The sequence below is a fragment of the Phyllostomus discolor genome, chromosome 3 (assembly GCF_004126475.2).
Source record: "Phyllostomus discolor isolate MPI-MPIP mPhyDis1 chromosome 3, mPhyDis1.pri.v3, whole genome shotgun sequence".
NCBI classification, from domain to species: Eukaryota; Metazoa; Chordata; class Mammalia; order Chiroptera; family Phyllostomidae; genus Phyllostomus; species Phyllostomus discolor.
Genome location: NC_040905.2, coordinates 45,518,535 through 45,529,046, shown reverse-complemented (window position 1 = coordinate 45,529,046; position 10,512 = coordinate 45,518,535). Strand labels below are relative to the sequence as shown.

Below are 10,512 nucleotides of genomic sequence, written 5' to 3'. Positions count from 1 at the left end.
GGAGAAGCTTTTATTTTGACAGCATTCAACATAGTTCAATATCGAGCACCACTGCTGTAAGAATACCGGCATTCTTCCTTATCTAGCAGGGCAGCTCTGGCCAGGTGGCCTTTCCATTCTGCACAGTGACACGTGTCATCCTCAGACAGAAAGGCAAAACTCTCCATTGAAAAGTCAGATTCAGTCAACCAGTAGGTTACTTGTTAAATTGATATCAAACAAGAAATTTTATTAATTTTGGCATTGAAAAGACATCTTTGTATTCAGAGAATTAACTAAATTGGAGGTATTTCAGGCCATTATATGGACAGCCAAGTATACTTTTAGAATCTTGTTCAAGCAGGGCAAAGACAAAACTTATAAGCATTCTGAATTATGTTGGAAAGATACACCAAGTGGAATAGGCATAGAGGATAGGATTGGATCTGTAGCATAAATCGATGATAATACAGAAAGAAGTTCTTTATCACAGGGTTTGTCTCAACTTATGGTCCATGAATCTGGCTAACTGGCTTCTTTCTATACACTTTGTGGTATAAAGAATATGTCATTATCAAGAAGCAGATGGAGAAGGAGATCACATTCTAAGTCAAGGAGCAGGCGATGATCCCAAAGTCCAAGATGGAGAAGATCTCATTCCAGAGAGAGGTAGAATGTTAAGAGCACATCGAAAACCAGAGAAAAAAAGAAAGGAGACAAAGAAAAGAAACATTCCAAAACACCACCAAGAAGCTGTAGCACAGCCAGATGGTCCAGAAGTGCAAGCAGAGGGAGATTATGATGAAGAAGCGTGAGTGGCACAAGACTTCCTGAAAAGCCCAGGTCTCCAGAAAGAAAATTGTCTGGCTCACCCTCCTCTAGGAGATGTAGAAAGGAGAAGAAAGAGAAAGACAAAGGAAGAGGCAGAAATGAAAGGGAATGATCAACAAAGAAGAAGAAAAAAAGTAAAGATAAGGAAAAGGAAAGAAAATCCAGGAGCAATACAGATGTTTACATGGGGGGATTACGATGAAGAGGATCAAGGGTGTGACAGCAAGAAAGAGAAAGAAGAGGAGAAGAAACCAACAGAACCAGGTTCCCCTAACACAAAGGAATGTTCTGAGGAAAAGGGACCTGGTGATGCACTAGGAGAATCCAAAGTGAACGGGGATGGTCATCATGAAGAAGACATGGCTATGAGTGACTAAATATTGCCTCCTTGGAAATCCAACTGCATATATGCATCGGTGTCATTCCTTTGTGATTTCTTGGAATCACAAGAAATCTGGCTTGTTCATCTCAAGCCAGATTGAGATGGCTTGTTCATCTCAAACCTTAGATGTATACAGCTCTGGGCTCTAAAGGGTTATAAAGCTCCTGATATTGATAAAAAAAAAAAGACTATGTCAGTAGCAAGGCCCAAGTCAGGAATGATTTAAGTACCCTATGAACAGAGGTTGCACATATTCACACAAAATGATGTTAAGAACTGAAGCAAGTTTCTAGATAATTCAATAAGAAAAATATCCAGAGCCCTGGCTGGTGTGGCTCAGTGGATTGAGCACCGGCTTGCAAATTAAAAGGTTGCTGGTTCAGTTCCCATGCCTGGGTTGCAGGCCAGGTTGCTGGTGGGGGGTGCACAAGAGGCAACCACACACTGACCTTTCTCTCCCTCTCTTTCTCCCTCCCTTCCCCTCTGTCTAAAAATAAATAAATAAAATAAAAATAAAAAAGAGAGAGATAAAAGAAAAATATCCAGCCCATACTGGTGCAGCTTACTGAGTTGGGCATCATCCTGCAAAACAAAAGGTTGATGGTTCCATTCCCAATTGGGGCACTTGCATGGTTCCAGGCCAGTTTCCCTGTTGGGAGCATGCAAGAGGCAATCAATCAATGTTTCTCACACACATTGATCTTTCTCTCCCTCTCTTTTTCCCTCCTCCCCCCTCTCTCTAAACATAGATAAATAATTTTTAAAAATAAAAAAAAAATCCAGTTTCCCATTTGTATATTATAAAGAAGCACATTGGCATTTTAGGGGTCTGACATTATTGTCATACCACTACCTGATGCTTGGTGTTTATAGTAAGACACTGTATTTATTCAATTTATATGTTTCGGGTGGTATCTGGGGGAGGTTGTAGCTGTGGAGATTCTTGAGGGGGAGGTATAAAACACTCTCAAGTTATCCCTTGGTCCTGCCCCTCTCTGATGGCCAACCTTGGGAGATGCTGAGCCAAAGCAATCTTGAGAAAGGAGAACAAAGTTGGAGGTATCATGCTCCATGATTTTAAACCATACTACAAAGCCATAGTAGTCAAAACAGTATGGATCTGCACAAAAACAGACATATAGATCCATGGAACAGAATAGACAGCCCAGAAATAAACCCATGATTATATGGTCAGTTAATCTATGTCAAAGGAGACAAGAATATATAATGGGGTAAAAGACAGTCTCTTCAGTAAATGGAAAACTGGGAAGCTATGTGCAAAAGAATAAAAAATAGTAACTGGATCACGTTCTTATACCACATACAAAAATAAAATCCCAATGGATTAAAGGCTTAAATGTAAGACCAGAAACCATAGACTCCTGGAAGAAAACATAAGCAGTAGACTTTTTGATACTGGTCTAAGAATTGTATATTTTTTTGGTTATGTTTCCCCAGGCAAGAACACCCAAATTAAAAATAAACAAATGGGATTACATCAAACTAAAAAGCTTTTGCACAGCAAAGGAAACCATCAACAAGACAAAAAGACAACCCCTGAATGGGAGAAGATATTCACAAATGACACATCCAATAACTGGTTAATATTAAAAATATATAAAGAACTCATACAACTCAACATAAAAAAAGACAACTAGATTAAAAAATGGGCAGAGGAGCACTTACTAGGTGGCTCAGTTCATTGGGACATCATCCCCTACACCAAAAGGTTGCAGGTTTGATTCCCAGTCAGAGCACATACCTAGATTGTGGGTTGGATCTCCATTCAGGGTGCATATGAGAAGCAACTGATGAATGTTTCTCTCTCACATTGGTGTTTCTCTTTCTGTCTTTCTCCCTTCCTCTCACTCTAAAATTGATAAACATACCCTTGGGTAAAGATTTAAAAACATGGGCAGGGGACTGGAATAGATATTTTCTTTCCAAGAGATATACAGATGGCCAACAGACACCTGCAAAGATGATCAACATCATGAATCATCAGGGATCAAATAAAAACCACAATCAGATACCACCTTACACTGTCAGGCTATGATAGGGAATAGAGTCAATAGTGTCATGATAACCTTGTACAGTGACACATGGGAACTAGACTTATTGTGGTGATCACTTCATAAGGCATATAAATGTTGAATCACTATGTTGTACACTGGAAATTCATATAACAATGTATGTCAACTATACTTAAAAAAAACTTGGGAGAAATGGAATCCTGTATTTCTGGAGAGAATCCTGACATTATTGGTACATTAAAAGGATCTGAGGCATGCTCCACTTTAACCCAGCGTTTCTTAAACTCGACTTACCACAGAAGCCAAGCTCCCCCCACTTTGTTTCCCTCTCCTAGTGCATACTGACGTCTCAAGGAAATTGTGTTTCTTAAAACTCATTTGCTTGGCACTCCCAAAAGATGTTTCAAAAACTACATACTCTCTTGTAAACATTTAAGTCAACAGCTAACATTTTTTATCCTGGATTTAAAGAAGTTTATTCTTTGCTTATAGGAGATAGAAAATATGGAGCATATTAAAATTTAAAATAAGATAAGAACTGATGGCAATTAAAATAAATACAACAGGCTTGATAAAGTAGGTTTTATCAAGTGACTTCCTGAAATTCTGTTTGAATCAGAAAGAATTTAAATAGAATTTTTACTTGTGGGCTTTATCTTTAAAGAGTTGCTAATTCTAGGAAATATCCCGGAACTTTTGCCTGATTAATGTCACTAATCCATACTGCATTGATTATTCCCATTTCAGAACCTCCCTCAAAAGTCAAGTTTCATCCTTAACAGGAGGAACTGAGATGCCAAGCAAAGTCAGGTTATGCACTTGTTTAAGGGGACTCGATAAATCAATCACCCACCACAGAAAGATTTGGCCAGGGTGAGGGGGATGGCTTTCTTTTTCAAGTGTGATTCAGGTTATCAGGCAGTTTTAGAAAAAAGGACATACATATATAAAAATGTCAAGGATCTAGAAATTTTTTTTTGAAATTTATTTTTAAAGAGAGAGGAAGGGAGGGGGAAAGAGAGGGAAAGAAGCATCAATGTGTGGTTGCATCCCAAATGTCCCCTACTCGGGACCTGGCCTGCAACCCAGGCATGTGCCCTGACTGGGAATCAAACTGGTGATCCTTTGGTTCACAGGCCCACACTCAATCCACTGAGCCACACCAGCCAGGACGAGGATCTAGAAATCGATTCCCTTCAAATGATCCATGTAGCGTATGTACCTTCTGGAAAGTCTTTGTGGAGCCACAGGGTGTGCGTACCTCTATAAGAAGACCCGTTGCTGTAGAGCACACTCCTGGGTGCTGCTGCCACAGTGCTGAGCACTAGTATCCGAATTAGTCTCTTGCCTAAAGACTCTTTTTGCCCCAATCCAGTTACTTGCATCACCCCCAAACCCTTTCTTTCTATAGAGAGAAACAAATTCCTCAGCTAGTGGGGAAGCCCCTCGGCAATATGGTCTTTGCTCCTGTTTTCTTCCCTCCTCTCAGCCCCACACCCTGAAACCCTTGGCTCCAGCCCCAAGGACCGCCATAGTCTTTCTTGAATGTGCATTCTCCTTCCTGCCGCTGTGTCCTTGTCCTCTCTGTTGAGGAAGCGTTTGACTCACACCTTCAGGAGGGTTTTCCACTCAGTCTCTGTCCCCTTGCCCCTTCTCTTGGTCCTTTGTTTGAACCTCAGTATGTCTTCTGTGTCTGAGTGCCTCACACGTGTGTTACCTGGACAAGGGTTTGTCTTCTTCATTAGGGTCAAGTCTCCGAGCAGCAAGGACTCGATGGTGTTCACCTGTGCACCTCCCAGTGCAGGGCTGGTTAAGCGTTGACTGAGTGACCAATCTAACCAGTTAAAACCCATTTAGTGTATGAGAGACACACAGAATCTGCAAGGGCAATGTTGCTCTTCTCTGTACTTGGGGGCCCTCTGCCCCTGGAGTTTGACATTTTGGCACCAGCCATTGCTGGGGAAACCGAAGGAGCAAGACATCTGTGCTCCCCTAACCGCAATGGCAGTGGTGTTTTGCCAGTGACTTGCCAGCTGGCTTTTATTTGTGGAACGGCAGTGAAATTTGCAAGGCTACCCTCAGCAACACAAAGGCAAATGAATATCTTTTTGTTAAAAGAAAACAAAAAAGCCTGCATGCCTGGAGCATTGTAGGTGCATGAAGTCCTTGGTTTTCCCTAAGGGCCCCTCAAAGAACTTCCTTCCCAGTTGTCCATAATGTCTTTGTGGCAGGTCCCTAATCTTTTCTTTTTCAAATTTCCTTCAAAGGATGGGTAAGGAGCCTTTAATTAACTATTAAAATGGGTGTTCTAACATGGAGGACAAGATTTAGAAAATCCCTTTAATTACTGGAACTAAATTTTCAACTGATTTGTAAATACCAGTTTACTCCTCAACCAAATTGGGCTTTAATTAAACTGGGGTTGGGGCCTAAATACTGAAAAGTGCCTTAATTTGCATCGCCCCCTCCCACTTCAATGAAGTTGACTTAAGGGTGGGAATGAGAGACTCCTATGGTTTATTGTTTAAGCTGGAAAATCAGGCAAATTGGATTTTCTTTCCATAACGGAACTCGTGGAAATTAGACACACCCTTGCCACCTCTGATTTATTCAAATGCCATTGCTATGGGATTACCATGGGGTCCCTCAGTGGTATAAATTTATGAACCAGTCCTCCCTCCCTTCTTCCTTCCTTCCTTCCTTCCTTCCTTCCTGCCTTCCTGCCTTCCTGCCTTCCTCCCTTCCTCCCTTTCTGCCCCCTGACCCCACCCTGGGTACATGAATCAGGCAAAACTAGGCTTATTGTTCTAATGACAAGGGAAGAAAAACCAGAACTTGCTCCACCCCTCCCTCAGTTCAGTGTTTAACATTCAGTATGGTGCACAGTTTGTTGAGAAAATAAGGTACATGTTTTGTCATTCCCCTTATGGATTTCAGTCAACACTCGAAGGTGTTTGAAATGATCTGCTAATCCAGTTTCCTTTCCCTGAACCATCTGGTTCGAATTCTGTCTACCTGCTTGGAGTGCACCAGTCTCGTCTGCATGCACATATAAGGAAGTCACAACTCATTAACTGTTTAGGGAAAATCCCTGTGGAAATATACAACTTTACTATTGTGGTAGGTTTCCTCTTGGGAGCAAATTAGATAGGACTTTGATGTAAACCAAAGAAACTTGAGGGTTTTGGAACACATGAATGGTTCTAAAAAATTAAACTGATTTGAAAGTTGTTTTTTTTTAAATGAGAACAGAGTTATTGCATACCATTGGCTCACATACGCCATCACTCAACTACGTAAGTGGTCAACTGTAGCGGTAAGCAGAATGTGGCTTTACCAGCTTCAGGAGGGGCCCTCAATCTAATTCCAGGAATGAGATTCCAGTAAGATTAACATGAATGGATAACAATCCTGTGGCAGATGCTTATCATCAGCTCAGCCAATGGACCTACTTGAGCTTCTTGTTGCCTCCATTCTAGTGGCTGGGAAAGCGAACCCTGTTTTACAGACTTCCTTGAAGGCAGGCATGTCTGTGTCCCGTGGTTTTGGTCAATGAGTTCTAAGTCAGAGCTTGCTGGGGGCTCCTGGAAAACATTTCTCTTTTCTGATAAAAGGGAAAGACATCACTGGACCTACATCCTTCTCCTTCTTAAACCCCGAAAGAGAGATGGAACGCAGATGTGATATCTAGAGCACAGGCAATCATCTCATGACCATAAGGAAAGTCTGTAAAAACTGCAGACATCAACCTGACTTTGGTAAGGCATTGGACCCACACCAACGGCTTCCTCTCTCCAGATTTCTTCCTGTCTATTTAAACCACTTTACTGGTTACTTGCAGCTGAGAGCAATCCTAACCAATCGGTATAAACCCTATACACTTGTATCTGCCTTGAGAAAGGTCTTACTGAATTGAGTAACTCAATCAACTTTCCTTCCTCCACGGTGGCACCCAGGGCATCTGGTGGGTTGGGGCATCCACGCAGGTCTAGGAATCAGTGTTCAGGCCTGAGCACCACAGGGTCAATGATACAGTGTGAGTTGAAGCAACAAGTCAAAGAACCAAGGAGAAAGATTAATGATTATTTCCCAGCCTCCACCGCACACATGGGTAAGTGATGCAATAAGAATGTTGCAGTCTATCTTATTATACATTGTGAGTGAAAATAAAAGCTCAGCTCTTCGTGTAGTATTTGCAGTCCCCTCCCCCCATCACACTCTCTTCTCTGATTCACTCAGATACCCCTCTTTCTCTCTGCTTCTCTCTTCCTACTTCTCCAGCCCCTGGACTCTCCTGATGCTGTCAAAGTGATGATTTATTTCCTTATTTGTTTATTTGTTATGGCTGAACTTTGATGCCAGTTGACACCCCCTTCTCAACTTCCTTCACCTTTCCATTTTTCTTAAGCACTTTCCCTCAGCACCTGGTCTCAGCTTACACAAAGTTAGTTCAAAAGTACGTGAAAATTTATGTGTCTGAAATTTTAGCCAAAACCACCCCCCCCAACTTTTGGTGATGATATAAAAAGAGAATCCTTAAGAGCAGATGCAGATGTTGCATTTCCTGATTTAAAATAGGATATAATGTCTAAGAGCAAAGAGCTGTCAAAAACATTTTTGCTTTTCCTGAACTGGATTGTATTTTTTTTAAGAGTGCTTCTTCTTGATCTAATATACAGAATGGAGTAGAGAATAAGCCTACAAAAGTCTGGCTGTATTTGTTTTTTCTTTTTTCCCCTCTTTTTCCCTAGAGGTGCACAGCTCAAGGACAAAGAATCTTTTCTAAGATGAGTGCTTCCTCTGTCCTGGAAGAATTCCAAAGACAGACCCTCAATTCAGTAGGTCAAAGGCCCACTTCCCCAACGTCCTTCGTGGGCAGGAAGCGGTGGATTTCCTCCTCAATAGGAACCTCTGCCGGAGAGGGGCAGGTCTGGGGGAAGGGAGGCAGCTGTTTCTGACCACTCAAATTCAGAATTTAAATTGGCAGTGACCGCCCAGAGCTGAGATCCTGTCTCCAGGTCTATGGGGATGGAGAACGCCTGCCTTCCTCTTTTTACAGACCCAAGTCAGCCCTGACAGAAACGCTGAGAGGGAGGAGCCGGTACCTGCAGGGCAGGATCCTCCGAAAGCCCTAGAAACAGTGTTTCCCAAAATGCATCCTGGTTTCATGCAACCTCAGAGCAGAACGAGAGCTGGCTCTGCAAGATGAAGTTTCCTTGGCCAGATAAATTTGGGGAAATGCTGACTTAAATTTAAACAAGGTACTTCACTACTGTGATTCTCTCAAAGGGGGTTTCGGATCCAGTATTTCCCAAATTTTCTTGATGGTATCATGAAGGAAAGTAATTTTCCTTCCACCCTCATGCTTTTTTCTGGATGGCCTAATAATTAATTAGGTCTTATGGTCTTATTAAACTAATATGAGGCCGATTAATAGGAGAAAATAGCTGAACTTGTTCCATATGTACATACAGGAGTCCCATAAGAATACAAGGCCCAGGGCAAATGGGGCAGCTGAGGCTTACACGCCATTCTGGACCAAGGAGAGGGAGGCAGGAGCCTGGGACTTGGAAGAGAAGGGAAGACGATTCACAGAGATGAAAAAGAGCAAATATCGGGTAAACCAATTCTTGCTGGGTCCACCCAGAAATAATGGCACACGGTGGGTGGCGGGGAGGGGGAGGGGGGCGTTCGTCAGACAGTTGCTAGATTAGTTCCTGTCTGCACTGCTTAGCTCCTGTCATGCTAAGGTGATAGCTTCCTTCCTGTGAGCAGGCTTTTCTATCTGAATTCCTTTAGGCAGGTAAGGGGGAAGGTCAACGTTTCTTTTTGACTCTTTTGTTTCTTAAAAATAATCAGCCTAAAATAATGACTATCTCTGAAAGGCATATAGTGAGGTGGCAAACTCAGCTTCCCCTCAGTGGCCATCTTACCATTTTTGTTTTTCTTGTTGGTGGAGCAGCAAAACGTTCCTGAAATAGTAGCAAACCATTTCTGCCACCGAGGGAAGTACTGCAGCGAGAGATGTGCTGTGGGGATCCACCTCCCTTCCCTTCCTGGGTTTTCACCCGCTACATAAGTCGTAACAGCTAGCTGTATTTGGCTGCTTGTGCTTAGTATGTTCCTTAACCCAGTTCTCCGGTGATTAACAACTGATTCATTTAATACCTGAAGACTTCTAATCCAACCTGGTCTTACGCAGAAAGAATTCGCAGACTGAATACATTGTTCTGCCCCCACTTATTGGCAAAGCAGAGTTTACCCTTCTGAAGGGGCTTCAGAGGACATGGCGCTGTTTACACAGGCACAGGAAATTATTGGCGGCCCTGCAGCTGTATTTTCCAGAGCCCCATGAATTACCCATTGCATTCAGTAGAAAGCCAATAGCTTCCCCCTATTTGTTTGGTCTTGAAACAAACCCTTGGCTAATCCCTTTGTTGGGAGAGAAAAGAATTTGAAAATGATTGTTCATTTTAAAAAGAAGATATGACTTTTTTTTCTTCTTTGCCAGCTAGGATGATCCCTGATTAAGATCTTTCTTCTTTTTAATATCCCTAAAGCACTACATATGCTGACAGCTTGCAAATTGAGTCCTCCAGCCCACAACTTGCCTTCTGAGCTTCAAACCAAAGTATACAACCACCCACTGAACAGGCTGCCCCAGGGGCACCACAAAGGCATCACTGTCACTGCTCCGTTCTCCTCTGACTATCCCCCCCTCCTGACTAACGGGCCCAACCTGGCACTCCTCTCCATCTCTCCTTCCCTCTCTGTCTCTCTCTCTCTCTCTCTCTCTTTCTCCCCCCCTTCTCCCCACCCCCGCTGACTTTTTGCATCCAATTGTGAGGTCTACTTCAGATAGCTCCCTAAAACGTCTCCTCTTCTCCACTGTCTTTCCCTTGGTGTGGAAAAGACAGCCCTTGCCTTCTCACCTTTCAGCATCTGACTTCTCCAGCCGCACCTCACCCTGCACTCTGTCTCACACTAGTTTCTGGACTGTCCCCCAGACTCACCCTGTTGTCTCACACTGCTCTCGCTCTACCTGCTATTTCCCTTTCCTTAAATGCCATCCCCCCACATTGCCTAATGAACTTCTTCCCTGTGCTGGGGGTTTGAGGACCCCACCGAGCGCTTCTCTTCTCAGAGCCTTCCCTCCCCACAGAGCTCCCCACAGAGATGGCCGCTCGGGTCTTTGTGTCAGTACTGTCTTCATCAGAATCCATGGTTTCCACCTGGGTATGCAGAGTCATGAGAAATCATACACGTTTGCTGTGCTGGGGTGAAATG

The 10,512-nt window shown here is 43.0% G+C and overlaps 1 pseudogene; it reads left to right on the top strand.

The window, feature by feature from the left end:
• The first annotated feature begins 496 nt into the window (after positions 1–496).
• On the top strand, positions 497–1,193 carry LOC114492210 (annotated as a pseudogene).
• Positions 1,194–10,512: the final 9,319 nt, after the last annotated feature.